Genomic DNA, 24628 nt, shown 5'->3' with positions numbered 1-24628 from the left:
CTGTTAGGATTTTCTGAGCTGACAAAAACTAACCTATGTTAGCACTTTGACTCTACACTTTCTTTCTTTGTACACCAACTCTGAACTCAGCACCCCAACATATGCCGAACAGGATTTTGATTGATACAGAGAGATCTAAAAGATAATGTGTGGATGGAAGGGAGAAGATTTGATGATGGAATGAATGAGGTGGTTGGCATTGGGGTGAGCAGATTGATTGTTGACACCAAGGTTCCTGACTTGAAGAACTGATTGAATGGAGGGCTTCACCTACCATGATAGAAACAGAGACTTGGTGTAGGGTTATTACCCAAGTATAATTGGTGTATTAAAAGTCATTTTGAGGCTAATTCTACAGTAACTATTGAAGCCAGGTATGGCAGAAACCATCTCTAAGTTATGGCTCTAGTGTAACCCACAAGAATTGTTCCAAAAACTCTGGGGACAAAAATGGTCATATCTCTTATTTATATTCATTAAGACCTACATTTCTGTCATGTGTCCACTCCTGAGGGCTTACACACTCTAAAAATGAGGTAAGTTTGAATTTTTTATCCAATCAGGATGAACCCGGTGTTTTGTGGATTGAATTGTGTCCCCCCAAAAGATATATTGTAGCCCTAACCCCTGTTACCTATTTGGAAATAGTGTCTTTATAGATATAATCAAGCTAAGATGAGGTCATACTGTGTTAGAGAGGGTCCTATATCCTCATAAGGAAAGAGAGATTTGGACACAGACACGGAGACACAAAGGAGACACGGATACAGGGAAAATGCCATGTGATGACAGAGGGAGAAGTTGGAATGATGCAGCTACAAGCCAAGAAATGCCAGAGATTTCTAGGAACCACCAGAAGCTAGAAATGGCAAGGAAAAATTCTTCTCTCAGAACTTTCAGAGGAAGCATGACCTTGCCAGCATCTTGATTTCAGAATTCTACCCTCCCGAGTGTGAAAGAATAAATTTCTGTTGTTTTAAGCCACCTAGTTTATGGTAGTTTGTTATGGCAGCCTTAGGGTTTGGTTTCTCCTGTGCTGCCTCTACTCCTCACTGCTGCACAGCTGTTAACAACTCCCACGCAGTCTAGAGTCACACTAATCCCTGCTGCCCAAGCGTCTTCGCCAGTGACAATGGCTCTTGGAGGAAGGATGGACATCTTGGAAAGAGAATGGAGAAAGGATGGAGGAAGGATGGAGGGAGAATAGAGGAAGGATGGAGGCCGAATGGAGGAAGGATAGAGGGAAGATGGGTAAACTCAGCTAAGGATGCCCAGGATCATTTGAGTCCAAGGTCATGGCTCTTAGAGATCAACTCTTTCAATCCCAAGCCTGGGTGTTCCCCAAGACATCCACCACCGCAGGTGCACTGCATCAGAGATAATCTGGTCAGCCCCTCCCTTCATGGGCCTGAGATAGTTGTCTCTCACTTATGTGGATCTGTCCTCCAGGAGTTGGGCAATTCTTCCTTTTTAGCCCTGAGAACACTAAATATCTCATTATATCCGTTTCTCGGACAATAAAGCTAACCATTCAGTTTCCCAAGAAAGGTCCCAACCCCACTCATCTTTGTCATTTCTGAGGAAGGGATAGAGCTATGGTCTGTCCTTCAGAGGTGAATTATTTTCATAAAAATTATCCAGGAGGGTTTTCAGCATCTCTTCTGACTAGAGCTTTGAACTAGAGCTTTTCATCTACCTTAGGTTATTTCCAGGGGCCATTTGATAAATATCATCTTGATATCTCTCTGGTGGCACCTGCATATACATCAAATCTAAAATGCTTCTGTAGACATGATATGAGCCTGAGCTTCTCCATTTTAGCTACTCTTTATAGGAATGGCAGACAAAAAACTTTTAGCTGTAAGATATTTAGAGATTATTCAGCCCAGAGTTAGTAGACTGTGGAGCGTCTCCAACTTCCTCTCCCTTGTCAGACATCACTAATCATATAACTCTTTACTGATGAACCTTTATTCGGTCTAGCAACCCTTCCTTATTTAACACTCCAGGAAGTCATTCTCAATTGATCAAAGCTGGCAAGCAAGATGAAGCCTATTTACCACTCAGATCTTGACTGGCCTTCTCTTTATATGATTAAAAAAAAAAAAAAAACAGAGAGAAAAAGAAAGAAAGAAAAGCAGAGAGGGTAAGTCGGTGGCCAAGGTCACATAACTGGTAATTACAAGGTTTTTTTTGGTACTATTGAGAGTAAGATTTGTGTTATGCCAGTCTTTAACATTTTCATTGATTAATGATAGTAGTTTTTGCTTCATAGCAACTCTTTAGGACAGAGTTGAAGTGCCCCATAGGGTTTCCAAGGAAGGAGTGGCTGGTGGATTTGAACTGCTGACCTTTTGGTTAACAGCCGATCTCTTAACCACTGCGCCACCAGTGCTCCTCATAGAGTTTATAATGCTGAATAAATACCCTGTAGCAAGTAACCCCATGAGATAATTTGTAGCATTGTTCAGTGTAGTGGGTCTCGACCCCATTAGTATAAGAGGAGACTTTGCAGCCCTAATTTAATTTCTAAGCAACTTCTGTATTTACTTACCCCACTGGGAACAGAGCTAATAATCCCACAGACTCACAAGCTGAGAAGTGATGGAATGATTGGGTTACAGTTCTTTAATATTCATGAGTGCCTAAATGTCAAATAGACTCAACTCTAAGCCATTTGCTATCACTCAACAGAGAGCCTGAAAAGCAGCTAAGTGTGTGGACTCATCTTTCAGCTATTTTTGGAATAAATGGTCCACTTAGGCTGGGTTTACATACTGCTGACTCAATTGGTTGAGAAATGAAAAATTAGGTCAATCACCTAGCTATTTTGATACTCAATGAAAAGTCATCAACATATCCATTTTGAGTTTTAGAAATAAGCCATTGAAATCCACTATTTGTGGTGATAGGGTCACTGTGAGCCAGAATTGACTGGACAGTAATGGATTTTTATAGACAAATACTCTCAAGATTCCTGATCCAATAATAATACATGGTGTTATGGACTGAATTAACCAAAATCAAACCTCTTGCCGTCAGGTCAGTTCTGACTCATAGCAACCCTATAGGACAGAGTAGAACTGCCCCATAGGATTTAGCAGCCCGTGTCTTAACCACTACACCACCAGGGCTCCATGGATTGAATTATATCCCCTAAAAAAAAAAAAAAAAATTTTTTTTTTTTTAAATATGTGTTGTAAATCCTAACCTCTATGCCTGTGATTTTAATCCCTTGTGGAGCCCTGGTGGCATAATGGTTAGAGCTCGGCTCCTAAGCTAAAGATCAGCAGTTCAAATCCACCAGCCACTCCTTGGAAACCCTATGAGGAAGTTCTATTCTGTCCTATAGGGTCACTATGAGTCTGAATCGACTCGATGGCAATGTTTTTTTTTTTTTTATATGCCAGGTGTAGTACTAAGCACTAGCTATTTAAATATATTATCTCATTTAACCCTCACAATAACCCTATGAAGAGAGTACTATTTTCCTTGTTTCAGAAATTAGGCAAGAGAAGCATATTTATCTTTCCTTTTTAATTAAAAATATGGATTATGTAACTAATAAAATTAAACACTTAAAAATTTATTCTGTGCTTAATTACAAGTCTAAGGATTTTGTATTAGAAAATGGGTCCAATAATAGAGCCTTGGCATTCACTTCCATTACTTTGCTTTCTGAGAATTTTCACTGTAAAAAGTGCACTTTAAAGCAATCTGGAGGCCTGGAATGCTGACGCCATTCAGGAGAATTGAGGTCTTTGGTGGCGTTAGAGTTCTATCTCAAGTCTGCGATTTTCTGACACTCCATAAAGACTTGAGGCCACAGTGACAGAATTTACACCTCATTCATGTCCACCCTGCTCCAACCTAGAGGAGCTGTATCATGTTAGTACCCAGGATGTATACACAGAAAGGCAGCCTAGGTATTCTACCTGCCAGCATCATCCGTAAAAAGGTATGCGATCAGGAAAATTATCATACTTATTGCCAGCTCTTCAACAATTTTTGTACATATGAAATGATTAAAGGAAGCAAGGGAGGAAACCTTGAAGGAACAAAAGAGCCTAAAGAAGTCAGCCAATAAGCAATTTAAGAAGAAGAACATCATGAAAGGGAGATATAAAAATACTCCCATATTGCCTTGGTGACGACAGAGGAGGTGGAGGGTTGATGGTGAGTATGTGTGTGAGTCTCAAGTCGTTTTAGTATCTGTAGAAACTTCCTCTTTTACCCCAACCAGTTGCCTCCTGGAGTCAGTAGTAAGTTCTGATAGATGAGACTGCCTGTAAAGATTGGAGCTCAGAGTAGCTGAGCACTCCCTCCTTCCCAAGTCTATACTTCAGACATAGATCTACCTGCCAGGTTTGTTCCTTGGTCAGGACATGAGGACAGTGCTGTGACTTGAGATGTGTGTTAGCACACAGTGCCTAAAAGCCACCTCTCCAGGCCTGTGCTTTGAATGGCAGGTGGGGTTGATAGTAAATTTGTGTGTGTGTGTATGGAGAAGCTCTCAGGGCCAGAGGTGCAATGGAAAGAGAGGAAAGGGTAGTCTCAGCACAGGAAGTAGAAAGACCTTGACCTCAAACTAGAAAAGACCCTTTTGACATTGAGGTTTATGCTTAAGAAATATTTGGCCAGGACAATTGGGATATAGACAAATTTCCAGGTGAAACCTAACTGCTAAGCAGTCTGAAAGATGCAGAAGGTGCTGCCCATACAGTATGGGCTTCTTCAGAATTTTGGAAAATCTTAGCTTCTAGCTACCTGGCATGGAATAGCCAGGAATTGAAATGAATTAGCAAGATTAAAACGATGAATGCAAACTCACTGATGCATGTTTAAACTCAGGTGCAAATTATTGTATCGATAGAAATTAATTATCCTGAATGTTAGAGAGGGCTGCTGACCTAACCTAGTCAAAGAATTGGACCTCAGTGGCCACTTTGTCTCAAACGCAATTTTGATTCGTTTACCTAGAGATTTAGTCCCTGAATAATGGACAGAAGTTCCTGGGTGGTACATATGGTTTGCACTTCGGTCGGCAGTTCAAACCCACCCAGCGAAACCATGGAAGAGAGGCCTGGCAATCTGCTTTGGTAGCAATTACAGCCAGGAAAACTCTGTGGAGCTCAGTTTTACTCTGTAACACATGGGGATTGTCATGAGCCAGAATCAACTCAAGGTAACAGGTAATGGAAAGGAATAGACTGGAAGTACAAACAAAATTATCATATAAAAATATTTCAAGTGCTTTTTCACTTACAGAGTAGCTCAGCAATCTACATATTGACTGAACTTGACTTGGTTTAACTTTGCCAAGTACCATCATCATCTTTGACTTCCTGATGCCATACCAAGCTACAGTGTTTCTATCATGGATGCATGTTCTTTTTGATGGAGGGAAATGTTCTTTTTTTGGTTGCCTTCTTTTTTCCTTTTTAGTCCTTTCTTTTCTCTTCAATATTTTTCTAATCATGAAGTTCAACCACTGGAGATTTCACTGACATCCGACTGCAATCATAGTCTTTGGAGGATGGAAACAATTAAACTAGATTATATTCATATTTCATACCTTTTTATAACTTCATATATTTTAATACACCCACAGCGACAGGTAAAAGTGAGTCAAGATTTCCATAAAGAGACATTTCACCTTGTGTCTAATTGAAAATGCAAAATACAAATTGAGGTTTAGAGATGAAATCACATTGGAATGGAGTGCTGGCATAAGAATAAGTTTGCTCCTCAGAAAAAATGCATAAATGAACCATTTGTTTAATGTTATAGCATCTATCTCCTATTTGGGGTGGGTGGTGGGTGGGAGAGAATGTATATTAACTCATTGTGTGAGATGGACAAGTCTCTCAATGTTCTCAGCTTGAGTTTTCTCATCTATGAAACAAGCAGATTGGATTAAATTATTTTAGTATCTCCTCTAGCTTTAAAATCCCATGATTCAGTCCCAGAAATCATAGAAATGTTGTCATGGATTGAATTGTGTTCCCCCCCACCAAAATATGTGTCAACTTGGTTAGGCCATGACTCCCAGTATTGTGTGGTTGTCCGTCATTTCGTGATTGTAATTTTATGTTAAGAGGATGAGGGTGGGATTATTACAACACCCTCACTCAGGTTATCTCCCTAATCCAAGGTAAAGGGAGTTGCCCTGGGGTGTGGCCTGTACCACCTGTTATCTCTCAAGAGATAACAATGAAGGGGAAGCAAGCAGAGAGTTGGGGACCTCCTACCACCAAGAAAGCAGCACTAGGAGCAGAGCATGTCCTTTGGACACGAGTCCTTTGGACACGGGGTCCCTGCGCCTGAGAAGCTCCTCGATCAGGGGAAGATTGAGGGCAAGGACCTTCCTCCAGAGCCAACAAAGAGAGAAAGCCTTCCTCCGGAGCCCGCACCCTAAATTTGGACTTGTAACCTACCAGATTGTGAGAAAATAAATCTCTTTTTGTTAAAGCCATCCATTTGTGGTAGTTCTGTTATGGCAGCACTAGATGACTAATACAAATGTTCTGCAATAAGAGCCAAGTACCCTGGGAGCAAGCAAAGTTTGTAGAAGATGTCCCAACTTAATTAATGGTGCTCATTATTTTCCTTGATCTGTTACAGTGATTGGAATATTCATGTCTGTCAGGAACAGAATCACTTCCCCTTGGACAGAGCTTGATAAGTAACCACACATATTCCTTATCCCTTTATATTAGTTTTCTAAACAGCATGGTGTATGACATATGGGAAGATTTTAGCTTTCTACATTTCCCAGTCATGTTTTCCTAAGAGTCATCGTAGTGTGTGTTCTTGAGTGGAGAGAGTAAACAGCAATATGTGAGGTTAGAGAGCGCGGCAAAAAGCAAAGCCAGTTCATGAAGCCTTACATGCCGAGAGAGGGGCTTGGACCTCTCGGTACTTTATTGTAAAGGTGAGGAAAAACCATCAATGATTTTTAATGGAAGAAGAGGAGGTGAGAAAGAAATGATCTGGTTTGTATTTTAGAGAGACAACTCTGGTACACAGTGGAAAATGAACCGGTATGGGGATAACCCACAATTAATGTAACCAGGTAAGATGCTATGGAAATAGTCCAGGCAGACAATGATAAAGGACACAAAAGTAGGACCAGGGGAGATGGAGAGAGGAGGGTGAACTCAATAGTAATTTTGGAGGTAGCGTCACCAGTTTTTAGTGGTTACATGCATGTGGAAGGCCAGGGGAAGAACAAGGTTGAAGATGACTCAGGTTTCAGTCTTGGAAAACTGGAGAGATGGTGGATGTTTCAGTAGTGAAAATAATGGGCTAAATTTTATGCATGGTTGATGAAAAAACAGCAGGAATGGTCTCAAGGAAAGAGTAAAGGGAAGGGGGAATGTTGACTTTATACTGAGGGGAGGCAAAGAACCCTAATAAGAGAAGGTGGAAGCGCTATAAACAAGGCTGTAGGCTTCGTAATACCTCCGGGGACTCTTTTTGTCTGCTCCCTTTGGCTTGTTCAACTGATTGAACAATCACTTCTTCACACCTCAGGGAGTTTACTGTATGGGAGAGACAGAGAGAAATAATTACAATATATCATCAATGGATGTACTAGTATTGTGATTCTCTTTGTGTTTCACATGCTAAGCACGATGCTTCTTGAATGAATAAATACATAAATTAACTAACCTAGCGCCATAACAAAAGTATGTAAAACATGATATGGGACCATGGAGGAAGCAATGAATTATTTTAGCACTGAGCATAAAAGTCAGATAATATTTTACAGAGAAGATGACATTTAATCTGGATTTTGAAAGTGGAGAATGGCTGAGAAGAAATTCAGGCAAAAGGAATGACATTTGTAAGGGTATGTTGATATTAAAACAAACGTATACCTTATACCTTATTTTGAGCTCTTGAAGAAGAAGCATGTCCTTTTTGATCATTGGTGTTGAATTCTGGGTTATCATATTGAGATTTTTTTTTTAATTAAAAAAAAAGACATTCACTCTTGAAAGTATGCCTCTATTTCATGATTTATAGGATTGCCATATTATTATGCTTTGTACATAAAATATAAGTGGTGTATGCAGAGTTTCCCTCACTTAAATCAAACAGGGAAAGTAATTCAACTAAGTTATTCCCTCAGTCAGTCAGTGAATGATCGATCTAATGCTGCTCTTATGTGAACAAGAGCAGCAATACTGATGAGTAAACCCTGATAATGTTTAAAGCCTTTAGGTTTTGGATGAATAAATGTGGAATAAATGAGATTTTTAAAACTAATATTAATTTTTCAATAAACTTTAGAGCTGAAGAGCCATAAATATATACATTCATTCATCTTCCTCCCAACCTTTACAGACTGTAGTCTAGAATTTTGTCCTAAAGTATCAACATTCTGATACCTTGTTGCAGTTAATTTATAGGGGAAAAAAAAAAAAAAAACCAAACCCGTTGCCGTCGAGTTGATTCCAACTCATAGCAACCCTATAGGACAGCGTATAACCGCCCCACTTGGCTTCCAAGGGGCACCTGGTGGATTCAAACTGCCTACCTTTGGTTAGCAGCTGTAGCTCTTAACCACTATTCCACCAGGGTTTCCTATAGAAAATAAGGCAATCACTATTCTCTAGACTATCTGTCACATATGTTCCTTCTTTAATCAAATATTATTTAATATTTTTTTTTATGTGTCAAGTACAGAGCCCTGGTAGTGTAGTGGTTAAGAGCTCGGCTGCTAACCAAAAGGTCAGCAGTTGGAATCCACCAGCCGTTCCTTGGAAACCCTATGGGGCAGTTCTACTCAGACCTGTAGGGTTGCTGTGAGTAGGAACTGACTCGATGGCACCTAACAACATCAACAAGTGTGTCAGTTATAGAAGTCCCTGTGTGGCACAAATGGCTAAGCTCTCGGCTACTAACTGAAAGGTAGGTGGTTCAAATCCACCCCAAGGTGCCTTGGAAGACAGGCTTGGTGATCTACTTCTGAAAGATCACACCCACTGAAAACCCTATGGAGCCTTTCCTATCCATTGCCTGTGCTCAGGACTCAGGGCAATTGTCCTTCTAGACTGAGAATCGAGAATTTCTTTGGAAGCAGACATCTTGATGGCCTTCTCTTTCTGTGACCATTGATAGCTTTTATTAGCCCATTGCTGCCATCTCATTTGTAGCACCTACCATCTGTCATCAGGTATATAGGTGGCATCTAATTCCTTTTTGTTCACTGTGATGCCTGAGAACAAATGTAGTGAGCAGCCCTTTGTGGTTCACGTGGTAAGAGCAATGCATGTGCTTTAGATGGGCGATTAAACTGCAAATCTGAATCCCTCTTTGTTGGGCTGGACTCCCAGACCTTTCAAAGCTCCCGTGGATCCAACAGACATTGAAGGTCACCCTGGAGGAAGTTTACAAGTCTAAGAGCCTTGGCCCCACCCTCAGAGATTCTTCATGTATATAAAGTACATAGTATATTACTTGGCACATAATAGGTGTTCATTAACTGGTTGCTGTTGTTATTATTGTCATGATGAGGCCAGGAGGGAAAGCATACACACTCAAAGATCTCACTAACAACAACAATGATAAATTATGATGTATTAAACAGATGCTGTGGGAATTTAGGGGGCATTCCCCTTGAGCTGGAAGGACAGGGTAGCATCAGAGCCAGAGACTGAAGCATGCAGGCATTTGGTAAGCTGGTAGAAATTCCGTTGTCCTGCAAAACTTTGCCTGGCTCAGTTTATAGTCACCAAACTTATAACCACTGCCCACTTCTTTTTACAGCTTTTCGTGTTATTAATATAAAAGAACATAGGCCCCTGCTAGCACTCTTCCAAAGGCACAGAATTCTATTAAAAAACAACAGAATTCTATTAAAGAAAACAACTGCCTCAGAAAGAGAAAGTTTAAACAGGTTATAGGCAATTACCTGAGGGCTCCTTCCCTGATTTCCCTTGGGTGGTTTTCTGGAAGATGCTGGCATCTGAGTCAGTATGCAATTTCATGATGGGAGAGGGGTCATCAGAGGCAGAATACTCCTTTTCTTTAGGGGGGGAAAAAAATAAGGCAGGTCAACATAAAAAAGTCTTTAAACTCTCTTGAGAACTAGATTGATCTTGAATTTTTAAGACATCTTAAAATACTTCAGGAAGGGTTTCAAGTCATCACCCTTTTGATATTGCCAAGAGGTTAGTCTAAGTGCCATTGCCTTTGGAATTGTTTTTTTTTTTTTAGCCAAAAGACAATTTAATCATCAAATAGCAATTTGGTCCAATAAGCAGGAGTAAGGCGGTATCAGCATGAATTTCAAAAACCTGCTAAGAGCTATAAATATAGCCTGCAATATTTTGCAATATCTAAAGTGTTTGGCCTAATGTTGAACATGCTCCATTGTTCAAACCAGCTGTGTTCTTTCACTCTTTCATTTCTATAAAATGAGGATAAAGGCTGTCAAAGCAAACGCGGCAGCGGCAGCAGCAGACTTTCTTGCTGAAAAGTTCTGTGTACATAGTACATAGCAATCTCAAGATGGAACTTTGAATGTTTCAAACCAGAACAAAATCTTCATCTAATTACAAGTGAACTATATTAAGCACAAAAGGCAATTTCAAATTATACCGAACAAAGTTACATTTTACTCTTTGCTTTCAAAATGCATTTATCGCAATTTCACAAACTAATTGCAAATTCATTTTGCTTAATTTTCTTAGGTTATTTCTTTTATTGCTTTCAAGTGCTCTGCATATTTCTGAACCATCGAAATCCATAAGGGAGATTCAGAGGGATTTTTTTTTGTTGTTGCTGTTAATTTGTATTTAAAATTGTATAATAGGAAATGAATCATTCTTTTCGTTTCTTATTCTTGGATTAATGTGGTGTCCACTAAACCAGCTCCAGTTATTATAGACACATTCAGAATAGAGGGAGAGAAAGTTACCAATGATGAGCACATTTCAAAAACCAAGATTTGGAGAAAGACATTAAAATTTTAGAGACAAACGCAAATGGAGTTGTATGTAGCTGGCTTCCATTTATACCTAGGCAATCGTGGGTCTTTGTATACAATGTTGCTTGGCTTTTTACACAGAGGCAGCTCTCCATTTTCTACCACAGTTGGTTATCCACTAAAAAGATTGACTGTGGCAAGCGGTTCATTGAAGGCTGGGTATTTCACTGTTTACTGTAATTCTAGTTTATCCCTCCCAATTGCGCGCTTTGTCTAGGAAAAAACAGTTGAAAAACCCCTGCATTCCAAAGTCAAATACAAGTTGATATATTAAAAAAATTTTTTTTTTTAGTTATTTTACATTTCCGGGCTGTCCCGCTCTTGCACCATCAGTAAGGATGGTAGAGAGTGCCCAGTGTGTAGCAGGTGTGATTTCGTTTCAGTAATCTCACAGGCAAAGATAGTTCCTGGTAGGCTTGAATTCATAGTTCAGCCTGGACTTTATTCATAGCTCTCCTAGGGAGAAACGTCAGCCCCTAATGAGTCTGCACTCTTGTCTTAGGGGTGTGTGTGTCTGGGTGTATATGTGTCTGTCTGTCTGTTGTGGGGATGGAGGGAGGAAGATGGGAAGTTACTCCTGTGTTTTCTCTCTTGCATTGGGGCAGATAAGATGACTAATAGAATTGGATTTCTAGGCCCACACGTTTAATAGTATTACTCAGTCTTCATGTTACTGAGTAAATTGTTTATGTGCTTGTTAATTCATTGCCCCCAAATAATAGGAAGCCGGTGAACCTCATTTTGCATTTTGTGAATTTTAGCGGTTTTTGCTTGAGGGGAGTGTCAGTAGATTGTAATAATAACCTACATTTACATAGCACCTTCAATACTTTCATACTAAAAGAATCTACAGTGCACTGAAATTCCCCTGAATAGATACAAGCGCTATAGATATCTTTCCTTAAATGATCTCAGATATCATCTTGCCAATAATTAAAATATAGTCATTCTTAGAACATAGCCATGGAAAGTGAAAAGTGTTATCTTCTTGGTTAGGGCTGGGATTAACCATAAAGGTTTAGTATCTAAGAAGCTGGTTTAAGGACATGAAGAGCTAATTCACAATTATTTTAGTACTGGTATTAGGCTTTTGTTTGGGCTACTTCTTTATGGCCGTGTGGTCTACCACATAATCTAGTAAAGTTTTTTTTTTTTTTAGCATAGGGTGACTTGATCCTTTCCCCTGCTTGGCTGATTGCCAAAGAATTTGGCTTTGCTCTTAATTAGCAACTATTGGCTTTTCCGGTTTTTGCTGAAACATCATGTCAGACTTTCTGTTGCCCAGCTCTTACCCAACACTCAGCTGAAAGAAACAGTCACACGGAATGGCTTGAAAGGTTTTCAGATTACTCATTTCTCCAGATATTTAAGTATTTCCCCAGAGAATCCATTCAAACCACAAGGGAGCTGGGTAGTTCAGACATCTTATTTTGCCCTCTTAAGAGAGATTTTTTTCCTGAATTTTATTTACTAATTCGTTTTTCTGTTCAAGAATGATTTTGCACAGCTGATTTTATTGAGCAGTGCTTTGCTGTGGTGTTATCCTCTAGACTGAGGGAAGTTGGGAGACCAGGTCACAGGAAACCTGTTTGTCACAGGGGTGTTATTGCAAAGTCATGGCGTCATGCGATGTTCTCTCTCTGTGGACCTGTGGGAGACATTCCTCTCTGATCTCAGTATTAGGGAAGCTTTGGCTTCTTTATAGCAACTGTGTTATTTTTATATCATGGACACTACGAATCGTCATATTTCACTTTGTTTGGCAGCCCACAAGCTCATATCCAAATGTGTAGCCCACTTATAGAAGCTGTGCGAACTTCATAGCATGTATTTCTCTCTGTAAATCTTTCTTCTAACTTTATTTGGTTTTTCTGCTCTTTTTATTTTTTTTAACCTTCCCCCACCACCGTCCCTTCATATTATTTTAGCATGATTTGCTGTATACATTTTTGAGGCTACCTCATATTCTTTACAGAATATGGATCATGAGGTATAAACAAGCAAATAAATAGCAAGAAAAAGCTGTCTACGGACCCTCAAGGGGGCCTAGATTATTTCATGTATAGCCAAGACAGAGCATACTTGGCTGGTGATATCAGGCTGTGTGGCACCCACAAACCATACACCCGGAGGCCTGGAGCTTCAGACATTGTGGCAGGATGTTCTACTCAGGTATCCAAGAGGAAAAAGTGCTCTGAGCCCAAGTGGGTGATTTCCAGTCTTCTCCCCTCTCCATGTTGAATGCCAGTTTTCTTAAGGAGTGTAACAGGATATATGAGGAGTGAATTCAAAGTCTGTAAGTCCTCTACTGAAGACATTACAGGACGCTCAGGATGCTGGCCACCATGGCTCATGGCTCAGGTCTTTTCATAAGGATGGTGATCATTGGGCAGGAAGGCTGGAGCAGAGCTGGGCACTCTGTGCTCCCATTAGGATGAAAAATTCCCAATTTGGGAGAGAATGTGGTAGGCTGGCTGATGGAAAAGAGAGCTGGATGGTCATAATATAGTCCCCAAGGACTCTCCAGTCATAGTTTAAGCAAACAATTGCGGCCAAGTTCTCAGAAGAGTCAGAAGTGCCTGGAAGTGGGTGTGATTCATAGACCAGCAATTTAGGGCACAACATTTTAGAGGGCAGGGATCTCAGGTAGTTCGCAACGAGAGGGCCCTTCAGTTCTAGGTCAGTTCTAGGGTTCAGTGAAATGATTTATTTCCTTCCTTGCATGCGAGGCATATTTGTCCTTTAGTTTGTTTCCTTATCTGCTTGTTGCTGTTGTTGTGTGCCGTCGAGTTGATTCCAACTCACAGCGACCCTGCAGGACAGAGTACAACTGCCCCATAGGGTTTCCTAGGCTGTAAATCTTTACAGAAGCAGATCACCAGGTCTTTTCTTCCGTGGAGCAGCTAGTGGGTTTAAGTCACTGACCTTTCAGTTAGCATCTGAGTGCTTAATCATTGTACCACCAGAGTTTCTTTTTATTATCTGTTAACTGTGTTAAACATCTAAGCTTTTTGTAGCAATACATGTCTATGCAATGTTGCCCCCTTGGGAAGGCAGGAAGAATGCTACCAAATTGCAAACATGGGTCCAGAAAGTTGCTCTGACATCGCTGGTGTCCTGACTGCAGCCCTGGACTAGGGTTCTGTAAAGGGTGTGGGGAATGGGAGGCAGCCCAGGTAAATAAAGAGGAGTCTAAACGGAAGTTTTAGTTCCTACATTGACTCTGTTCCCAGGTGTGAGGTTTTGTCCATCTTTGGGATCTAATTTTACTTAAAAAAAAATGTGGACAGAGAAGAGAACTATGCCTGATTGCTATTTTCCTGACTATTCTATACAGGTAAAAGGACGTTTTGCAGATGTGAGTGACTTGCTAGATGTTACCCGGAATCTGGAATAAATGGGCTTGGGGCATATGAGAAACATTTTGGATTTTCTGGGAGGAGATGGTAAGGTAATAAAAGCTGACATCAATCCAGAAAGTCTGGCTAGAAGAGAGGATCCCACTGCCTAGACGGATCATGCACACGTTTCAGCCCACGTGTAAATTCCAAGTGACAGCAGGGAGAGGAGTCATCTGCTCTCCAAACATGATACAGTCATGGCAGCAGAAATGGCAGAGCCTAGAGATAACGCCATGCCAACTGGGAGTCAATGAGAAGTGAATGCAGGTCTGCAGTCTGCACACCTGGGGCTGGCTGGAGGCCTTTGGCACTGGCCCCTGTTTACATGAGTCAGAGCTCAGATATCCTGGCTTCCTGCCTAGTTTTTGAATCACAGCCAGCTTGGAGAGGAGACCAACCAGACTGAGTTCTCTGGACTACACCAGACAAAGGAGGCCCTTGGCTTTGACCACAGTCCCAGATCTCTTTGGGACCAGCCTTCTCCTAGCAGCATACTTGAACTTATTGTTTATAACAAGATTTCACTTAAACTAGCTCCCCTAGTTACTTGAGATAAACAGCACAGAGGGAGAGAGAGAAATGAAGAAGAGTAATAGGAAAATGTGTGCTTTTAGCTGAGAGTTTCAGCTATTCGTTCTGATTTTCAAAATAGCCCCCATTTCTGAATTCTGCATTTCGGAGAGAAAGATGGCAAATCTAATGATTGCCATTTAGGTTTTACAGTACTGGAAGAAAAGAACGAGAAGGGCAGACACAGAATTGGAGCTGGATCAATTCTGATTTTTCTTCTGCTGCGTGATGATCACCACAATGGTGTTATTTTATACAGGCGTGTATCTTCTTCTGTGTCCTCATGCCTCTGCCTTGAACTCCAGAGTACGGGAAATATGACAAGTTCCTCCCTTTGCTTCTGCTGAAATTATTCCAGTACAGAGCAATGTACGCTTCATTTTATAGTCTGCCCTTTGTCAGATATTTGAAGGTCTTCTTTATATAAAACACTGTGCTAGGCACATGAATATTACAAAGATAAATGATGTGGGCCTTTGCTTTAAAATAGCTACCAGTCTACCAGGGAATCGATGGCATATATTCTACTACCTATAATAGTAAGTTGGCTGGGGCACATGCCTTGGAAAAGTTGCAAGTAGAAGTCTGTGAATGTCCAGAGAAACCAGAGGACGTTTTCATTGAGACATCAGAAAATCGTTTCTTAAGATGGTGGGTTTTATGAGTGAGTCTTGAGAAACGTATAGTATAGGATTTAATAGTTAGAAATGAGGCGAGAGGACATTATAGGAACAGGAATGATGCCAGCTAAGGCCAAGGGTGGGTTCAAGGAAAAGACAATTTAGATCAAGTGTAGGGTAGGGTATATAATAATATTAATAACACCTTATCTTTAGAATGATCTATAGTTTTCACATTTTTACCACTGTGTTATTACATTTGATCTTTGTAACAACTCCATAGGGTAAGCCTATAACTGTTGAGGCCAGGTTAATGGATTTGTTCTTATTCAGCATGTAGGAGGGAGCCATGGAAGATATTTCTTTGGGAAGTGATGCATTTGAGCTGGGCATAATGAAGGCCAACACAGCAGAAAGGATCTTTTGCAGGCTGGATTGCAGTAGGAAGGTCTGGAGTTGGGAAAAACAATTCTGAGGCTGTGGTGGTAATGTAAGTTTGGAGTAAGGCAACAGAAAGGAAGAGAGGGTGAGAAAAGACATATTGCCAAGGTAGAATCGCAGGCCCATTGGAAGTGATTTGAATGCTTCAAGGAGGTCTCAGAAACTATATTACAAAATTCTCTGCTCTGATCGTCTCTCCAGTTAGAGTTAGTTGCTCTTTATCTGTATTCTCCAGGAGACCTGGTCGTGCAGTGATTAAGCACTTGGCTGTTAACCAAAAGGTTGGCAGTTTGAACCACCAGCCACTCTGCAGGAGAAAGATGTGGCACTCTGCTTCTGTAAAGATTTAAAGCTTTGGAAACACTAGGGGGCAGTTCTCCAGTGTCTTATAGGATCACTGTGAGTCGGAATTCACTCGATGGCAATACATATCTGTATTCTCAGAAGACTGTGTGGTAACTTTATTTAGCACTTACTTCTTTCTGCCTCATTTTATTGTTTATTTACATATCTGATACCTCTGTGAGGTTGTAAGCTTCTAGTGGATAAACCAAAACCCCAAACCTGTTGCTTAAAGTGGATTCCAACTCTATAGGCCACCCTATAGGACAGAGTAGAACTGCTCCTTTTGGTTAATAGCCGAGCTCTGGATAAGGATAACGCTATTCATCTTTGTCTTTCCTCAAGGGGAGCTTGCACATAACTAGTGTTTAATGAACACTTGCTGTATTTAACTGAAGTTTGGCAATGAAAGGCAAAATTAGGGCTTCTAGCCGAAGGGTTACAGGAAGGGGTCGATTTTTAAAATTTTTTTAAAAGAAGCAAGTGAAATACAGTAGAAGTAACACGCAAGTTGGAGTCAAGTTTGATTTTAAATCCCTACCTATTTATCATCCACATGACTTTGGCCAAATTACTTAACTTTTTTAAGCATAGTTTTCTCCCATATGAAATGCCTATAATAGAATCTACCTTTTGAGGTTGTGTGAGGACTACATGAAATATTATATTAGGTAGACATCTGTACAAAATAGATTGCTCATTGGCTAGTGCTGCCTCAGGTAGGTTTTTTATGTGTAGAAGAGACTTTAGATGCTATCTCATTTGACCCAATCCTAGGTGTGGGAACTGAGTGTAAGTGACTTGCCAGAAGTTATTTCATTACAATATCTGTACATAAGAAATATATGTACAATATCTGGCACTTAAGAAATTTTTAATAATATTCGTTCATGTCCAGGCCTGCTACAGTTCTCAAACTTGAGTATGTTCCTAGAAGAATGGGAAGGAAATTATGAGGTTGAAAACATAAAAGAAAGGCGAAATTTTAGAACAAGTTTTCGTAAGATGCAGCAGGCAGAGGAAAAGTTTTGTTTTTGTTTTTTAAAGACATACAACAAAAAAAAATGCAGAAGAGAGAACAGGAATAGAGAGACTTTAAAGAGATTTTGACAAGTGAAGAACAGGGATTCTAGGAACACCAATCTCAGAAAAGTCAGACGAAAGATGATCTGTTGGAGGTGAGGGGTGAGGAGGGATGTATATGGGGTTGGGTACTGGAGGTGAGGGGTGAGGAGGGATGTATATGGGGTTGGGTACTGGAGGTGAGTGGGCAATGTTTGAAATAACTGCTGTGGGCTCTGGGATAAAAAAAAAATATAGGGAATCAACAAAACAAGAGAAGAAGGGTTGCTAAGAAGTAGGGAAGATCAGTGAAGCCTGATGGCATGAGTTTGCTGTTGACATAATCAGCAAAGCATCAAAGCATGAGCCCAGAGTGTTCTTGGTCAATTCCATTTATGGAGTTTTTGTCGGTGCTGCTCAAGGCCTTGGGCTGGCACAGATGGGCTATTAACCAGGGATGGATGGGGGTTGACAGCAAGAAGAGTGTATGTGTAGATAGATAGATAGCAATAGACATAGACAGACATAGATATTTGTTGTTGTTAGGTGCCATCAAGTTGGTTCCCACTCATAAGGATGCCATGAGCAACAGAATGACACACTGCCTGGTGGTACACCATCTTCACAATCGTTATATTTGAACACATTGTTGCAGCCGCTATGTCAATCCATCTTCCTTTAGAGTCTTCCTCCTTTTTGCTGACCCTCCACCTTACCAAGCATGATGTCCTTCTCCAAAGACTGGTCCCTCCTAATAACAGTCTTTTTTAATGACCTTTTGCTTTCTTCATGTATAATGTCCTTGATGTGATCCTACAACTCATCTGGTCCTTAGTGTTCGATGTATCAAATCTATTCTTGAGATGGTCTCTAAATTCAGATGGGATATACTCAAGGTTGTAATTTGGCTCTCGTGGACTTGTTTTAATTTTCTTCAGCTTCAACTTGAACTTACATACGAGCAATTGGTGGTCTGTTCTGCAGTTGGCCCTTGGCCTTGTTCTAACTGATGATATTGAGCTTCTCCGTCGTCTCTTTCCACAAATGTAGTCTATTGATTCCTTTGTATTCCATCCAGCGACGTCCACAGGTATAACAGCCATTTATGTTGTTGAAAAAAGCTATTTGCAATGAAGAAGTCGTTGGTCTTGCAAAATTCTGTCATGCCATCTCCGGCATTGTTTCTGTCACCAAGACCATAACAACTACCGATCCTTCGTCTTTGTTTCCAGCTTTTGTGTTCCAGTCACCAGTAGTTATCACAGATATTTGTACATATATATATCATAGATATATATCTGCCTATATATAAATGATAAATATAGACATAGATAAACATAGTTCTGTATCTCACATACACAAAGAAACAGAATAGGTTACTTATGGACCCTTGTAATAAATTACCACAAACTATGTAGCTTAAAACAGCATAATTTTATTCTCTCACAGTTCTGGAGGCAAGATGTCCAAAATGAAGGTGTTGGCAGGACGGTGCTCTCTCTGCAGGCTCTAGGGGAAGATGCTTCCTTGTCTCTTCCAGCTTCTGGTAGCCCCAGGTGTTCCTTGGCTTGTGGTAGCATAACTCCAGTCTCTTCATATCTTAATCCCTCTGTGCCTGTGTATTCTCTTCTATCAGAACACCAGTCATAAAGAGATGAGGGCCTACCCCACTTAAGTATGACTTTATATTAACTATTTATATCTACAAGGAGCCTATTTCCAAATGAGGTCACATTCTGTGGTTCTGAGAGTTAGGATTTCAACATATGTTTTGCGGGGGGGTCACAGTTCAGCCTATAACAGATGAAAATGACAAATTTGGAAGGATACACACACACACAGACACACCCCATACGTGATATATGCATACATACATATGTATGTATCAAAGAATATATGTATATATGTGTGTATGTATATATATATATATATATATATATATATATATATATATACATCCTCGCTTATTAGAAGCAAGGATGGTGAGACTTCATCTCTCATACTTTGGACATGTTATCAGGAGGGATCAGTCACTGCAGAAGGACATCATGCCTGGTAAAGTAAAGGGTCAGTGAAAAAGAGGAAGACCCTCAATGAGGTGGATTGACACAGTGGCTGCAACAATGGGCTCAAGCATAACAACGATTGTGAGGATGGCACAGGACCAGGCAGTGTTCCAGAAGCAACTTGATGGCACCTAACAACAGCGACAACAACGTAGATCTGTATAATGGATATATATCATAGAAGCAAAACAGATTGCTGAATGACTAACGTTATATCAGATGTTCTTTACATGTAGAAAAGACTTTAAATGTTATCTTGTTTAACCCAATCTTAGGTGTGGGAACTGAGTGTGATTTTTCTGAAGTTATTTTACCAGGAGGCAGTGTGGTATACCAAAAAACGAAACCTGTTGCCATCGACTGGATTCTGACTCATAGTGACTCTATTAAAAAAAAAAAAAAAAGAGTAAAACTGCCCCGTAGAGTTTCCAAGGAGTGACTGGTGAATTTGAACTACCAACCTTTTGGTTAGCAGCTGTGCTCTTAACCACTGCGCCATCAGGGCTCCAATGTGGTATAACGGTTAAGAATGTGGCCCTGAGATCTGACTTCTGGAGTTTACATCCCAGTTGTATAAAATGTGTTTTACTTATTTATGAATCATGAATAATAACAATACCATTCTCATAGGGTTGTTTTAAGGATTAAATGAGATAATACTTATAGCATGCTTAGTTTGAAGTCTGGCATATGATAGCCACTCTATAAATGTTATCTAGACTCAGGTATTTTGATTATTGTTCACTGCTCTGTCTACCATGGGGGACTGTCTTGTTGAACTGATGGACCTCCTTGAGGTGTGGCCATGAGAAACTGAAAATCTCCTTTGGTGTAACTCTTTTCCTTATAAACCATATTATATATATTTGGCCCATGTATCTTATGAGCTTATATCTTAACCCTTGATGCACCAAATCCTCTTTTCAACATTTCTATTGAATTCACACAGTACCTTCACAATCAGGGTAATCTTGCTTGAAATACTTACAATGAATAATCTTTGTGCATAATTTATGAAATCAGTCTCATTTCTTTGTAGTCATGTGGCCTTTATCATCTTTCACTTTTAAAGGCTAACCTCAATTTTCTTAATCAGAATTCTGTTAAAATAGGAAAGCTGTTTTTTGGACAAGAAAACCAAGCAACAGAGAAGGCCAGTGAGTTTCCAGAAGTCAAACAGTGCCAAAATTGTGAAGCATGATGCATGGATTATCTATAGCCTGGCATGTTACTATGGCTTGTATTCCAATTATTACCTCAAACCAACATGAGTTTATCTAGAAGGGTTTTCTGTGGCCTGATGGCATCTCAGATACATTTGAGGCAGACCTAAAATATCAGACTCCCTGCTTTGGAACCTAGAAATGATACTTCCCCCCCTACCTCTACCCTTTAATGTGTGCCTGCGGAGAAAAAAATTAGAAATCAGACCTAGCAAGGCCATCTGGACCTTGGGAAACAAGTCAATTGTTTGTGTTTCTTCCACTCCCAGAGATATTCTGAGGATTGGTACCAGCCTGGAAGAAAGAAGCATCCATGGACCATCTCATTTCTGACTCAGGAAGCCAGCTGGGTGTTGAGACTATTTCCATGGTTTCCAATCCATCAGTGCTTGAAAACATTTACTACAGAAAGGATCGCTGGCTCGGGGAAGACATTTGTCTAATTCGGCAACAGCACTTTGCTCTGCATTTCCAGATTATGCCTCTCCTTGAAAATGATCTATTACAGGAGCAGTTTATCAAATTAAACACTTGTCATTATGCAATGCAAAATTCATGAAGCAACCAAATGTCAGGGATCTACATATTTAAAAGATGGGAGCTTTAGCATTTCTTCCCTGGCAGGGAATCTGAACAGTAAAAGGCCCAGAGAAAAACATAGCTAATCACAAAGCTGTTTTGGAATGGACCAAACCATTCCTTTTTGGGACTGGTGGTCCAGAGGGAGCCTATTTTCCTAGTGTAAAAAATAATTATTTATTCAACAAATAGCTATTGAACCTCTACATTGTGCCAATCACTGTGCAAAGCCCTGGGGCTATGTCAGTGAATATAAACAACATCTCAGTTCTCATGGGACCTACAGTCTCGTGAGGGGTGAAGTAACGTGGGGGAGACAGACAATAAACAATAAATAAATGGACAGGAAGTTGATACATTTGACATACTTTTCTCATATACATACACAGTTTTTTCTGTCAGAGAGAAATGAGCTTTAGCTTCTCAGACTCCAGCAGCTTGTTTTGAATTTCTAGGGCCACATCACTCACCTGTGAAGCAGTTAGCCCTGAACAATTGTGGTGAGCAGGGTGCTGCACAAGATACAGAAATGGTGAGATACCCCAATGGTCTCACCTCTTCAGGAGCAAGGAAGAATGAAGAAAACTGAAGACACAAGGGAAAGGTTAGTCCAAAGGACTAATGGGACACAACTACTACAGCCTCCACCAGACTGAGCCCAACACAACTAGATGGTGCCGGCTACCAACGCTGACTGCTCTGGCAGGGATCACAACAGAGGGTCCGGGATAGAGCTGGAGACAAATGTGGAATAAAATTCTTACTCAAAAATAAAGTCCAGACTTGCTGGCCTGACAGAGACTAGAGAAACCCTGAGAGTATGGCCCCCAGACACCCTTTCGGCTCAGTAATGACGTCACTCCTGAGGTTTACCCTTCAGCCAGCCAAAGACTGAACAGGCCCATGGAACAAAACAAAACTAAAGGGGCACACCAGTCTTGGGGCAGGGACTGGAAGGGAGGAGGGAACACGAAAGCTGGTAATAGGGAGCCGAGGGTTCAGAAGGGAGAGTGTTGACATGTCGTGGGGTTGTTAACCAATGTCATACAACAATGTGTGTACTGTTTGATGAGAAACTAGTTTGTTCGGTAAACCTTCATCTGAAGTTCAATTAAAAAAAAAAAAAAAGAAATGGTAGAGTACCACAGGGTGAAAAATAAACTGGTTGTCTGCAACACGGTTTCCTTTGAAGAAATACAAAGCACACTCTTGAAAAAAACTGAAGGTCATAATGTTTGGACTCTCTGAACCATGCTTTCTCCCATAATACCTTTGCTTCTAGCTCTGGCAGAAAGAGAAGGGAACACATACTCATTCCTGGGTTTGGCCTTGATAGAGGCAGGAGCCTCAGACAGCTTCAGACCTTGCTTAGGGGCCCAATGACCCATCCGTTTTAAGCTCCTAAAGAACACTCTTTCCTAGAGGGACCCCAAGTCAGCCCTCAATGGCTTCTTCACTGGGAACTACACCTACTGGCCGTGACTCTACTAGCTTGAGAGCCACAGATACTCTAGTGCCTTTCCCTCAGAGCTCGGCTGTCAGCTCTCATACCATGGCACCCTAAAGCAAAAAAAAACCTGTTGCCTTTGAGTCGATTCTGACTAGTACCACCTTACCCATTCGAAAGTTGCATTGTTCATGACATTTAGACCTGGCTGCTTTGACATAGCTATTTTGATGCCAGGGACTTTGTGACTTGCAAACATCTGTGTTGCGACTTTGACACAATATTTTAACTTTTTTTTTTTTTTAATATGCATCATGGGGATAGTTAAGGATGAAAAAGAGTTAAAAAATAAACTAGCTGCCTGCAAGGACCATGTGGAGAGGCTGACTCCCTTTTGAGAAAGTAATGAGTTTACAGGCAGGGTTAAGTAGGGAGTGGCTGGAGAAGACATGGAGGTTGTATAGCACTAAGTTATAAGAGGGCAGAATCAAAGCTGGAAGAAACTTAGAGGTCATCGACCTTAACTTCTCTCCACTTCTGGAGGATTGCTTTCAGGAACTGCAGCCTGAACAGATACTCACTTCACCTTCACTGGAAGGGCATTCCCTAATTTGTCAGGCACTTTATTCCACATTTGGACGGTAGCATACTGGGTCAACATATTTTTTACTTCATCGAAAGATAATATAAAAAACATATAACCGCAGGAGGTAGAACTTTGCTGGTAGTAGGAAAGTACAGGGGGTCCCTATATTTATTTGAACTAAAAGAGAAGCTTGTACGTATTTCAAGGAAACGAAGCAATAGAGAGGAAAGAGTTAAGGAGTCTAGAAAAGAGACAGATGATAAAGCTTCCAGAGGCCAGAGGCAGGAAGTGGTCAGAGACACAGATGGAAAGGTTATTTTCTTTTTACTCATCCTCCCACTTACCAGTGTCTACCACAGTGCTCTTAGCATAGTGTGTGTGCAGTAGAGAGATGTGGCGATTGGTTAATTGAGAAGAAAGATATTTTTGAGATCCCAGGAGAAGATAAAAGTAGGGATTTAGAGACAGATCTAGGCTCTATCTAGTGATACAAATCATGTCAGCTGGGGAGCAAGGGAAAATACAGAAGCATCTTTTTTTGGCCACTGAAAACAAAATGGCTGCTGTTTAGTGAATTTTAAAGATAAGGATTGGGGGCGTGCGGGGGCGGGGGAAGCCTGCCTGACTCCTTTGTACTTCCTACCAAAACTGAAGTAATAGGCAAGGGATTCAGACCAAAATGTCCCTCCTGGAGGAGAGAACATGCCAAGAGGACCCTGGCCAGATGGGAGCTGTAGAAAGAGGCTCAGAGAGGCATTTCACTCGCCCAGTCAGTTTGGATTTAAACCAGGTGCCTCCAGGGTAGAAGGCCAAAGCTTTGCCAGTCAAGAGCAGAGATGTAAGCTGCCGTTGTGTGAAAACAAGTTAAGTTGCTTGGTTCCAGGGAATATGGTCCAAGTGTCATCAATGCATCTGTTTAATAATGCGTATCAGTAGCTGTTCCAGAACTTGGACGCCTTGAGTTGCCTTTGTTTCCGCATTTTCAGAAAAACGAACAAGTCCCTGCCTTAACCGAAGCACTAGATGGCAGCATAGGACACCTATTCAACTGCCTCTCTCCACAGGCTGCTGGAATTTTGACAGATACAAAACGGTACCTGTGGTTTTGTGTATAAAACTGGTATAACTGTTTGTACATTTAAAAAATGTAACAATAAATTAAACATAAGGGAAAGGGGTTGCTAATAAATACAGTGTTAGACTGCATTTTTGTATACCAGGTGACAAGCTCGGGCATTCAGACCTGATTTGTGTAGGGGATGGGCAGGACCGGAAGCAAGTCGAAGGAGTTG

This window comes from Elephas maximus, chromosome 10 (genome assembly GCF_024166365.1).
Source record: "Elephas maximus indicus isolate mEleMax1 chromosome 10, mEleMax1 primary haplotype, whole genome shotgun sequence".
Taxonomy (NCBI): domain Eukaryota; kingdom Metazoa; phylum Chordata; class Mammalia; order Proboscidea; family Elephantidae; genus Elephas; species Elephas maximus.
Note: the sequence above shows the minus strand (reverse complement) of the source record.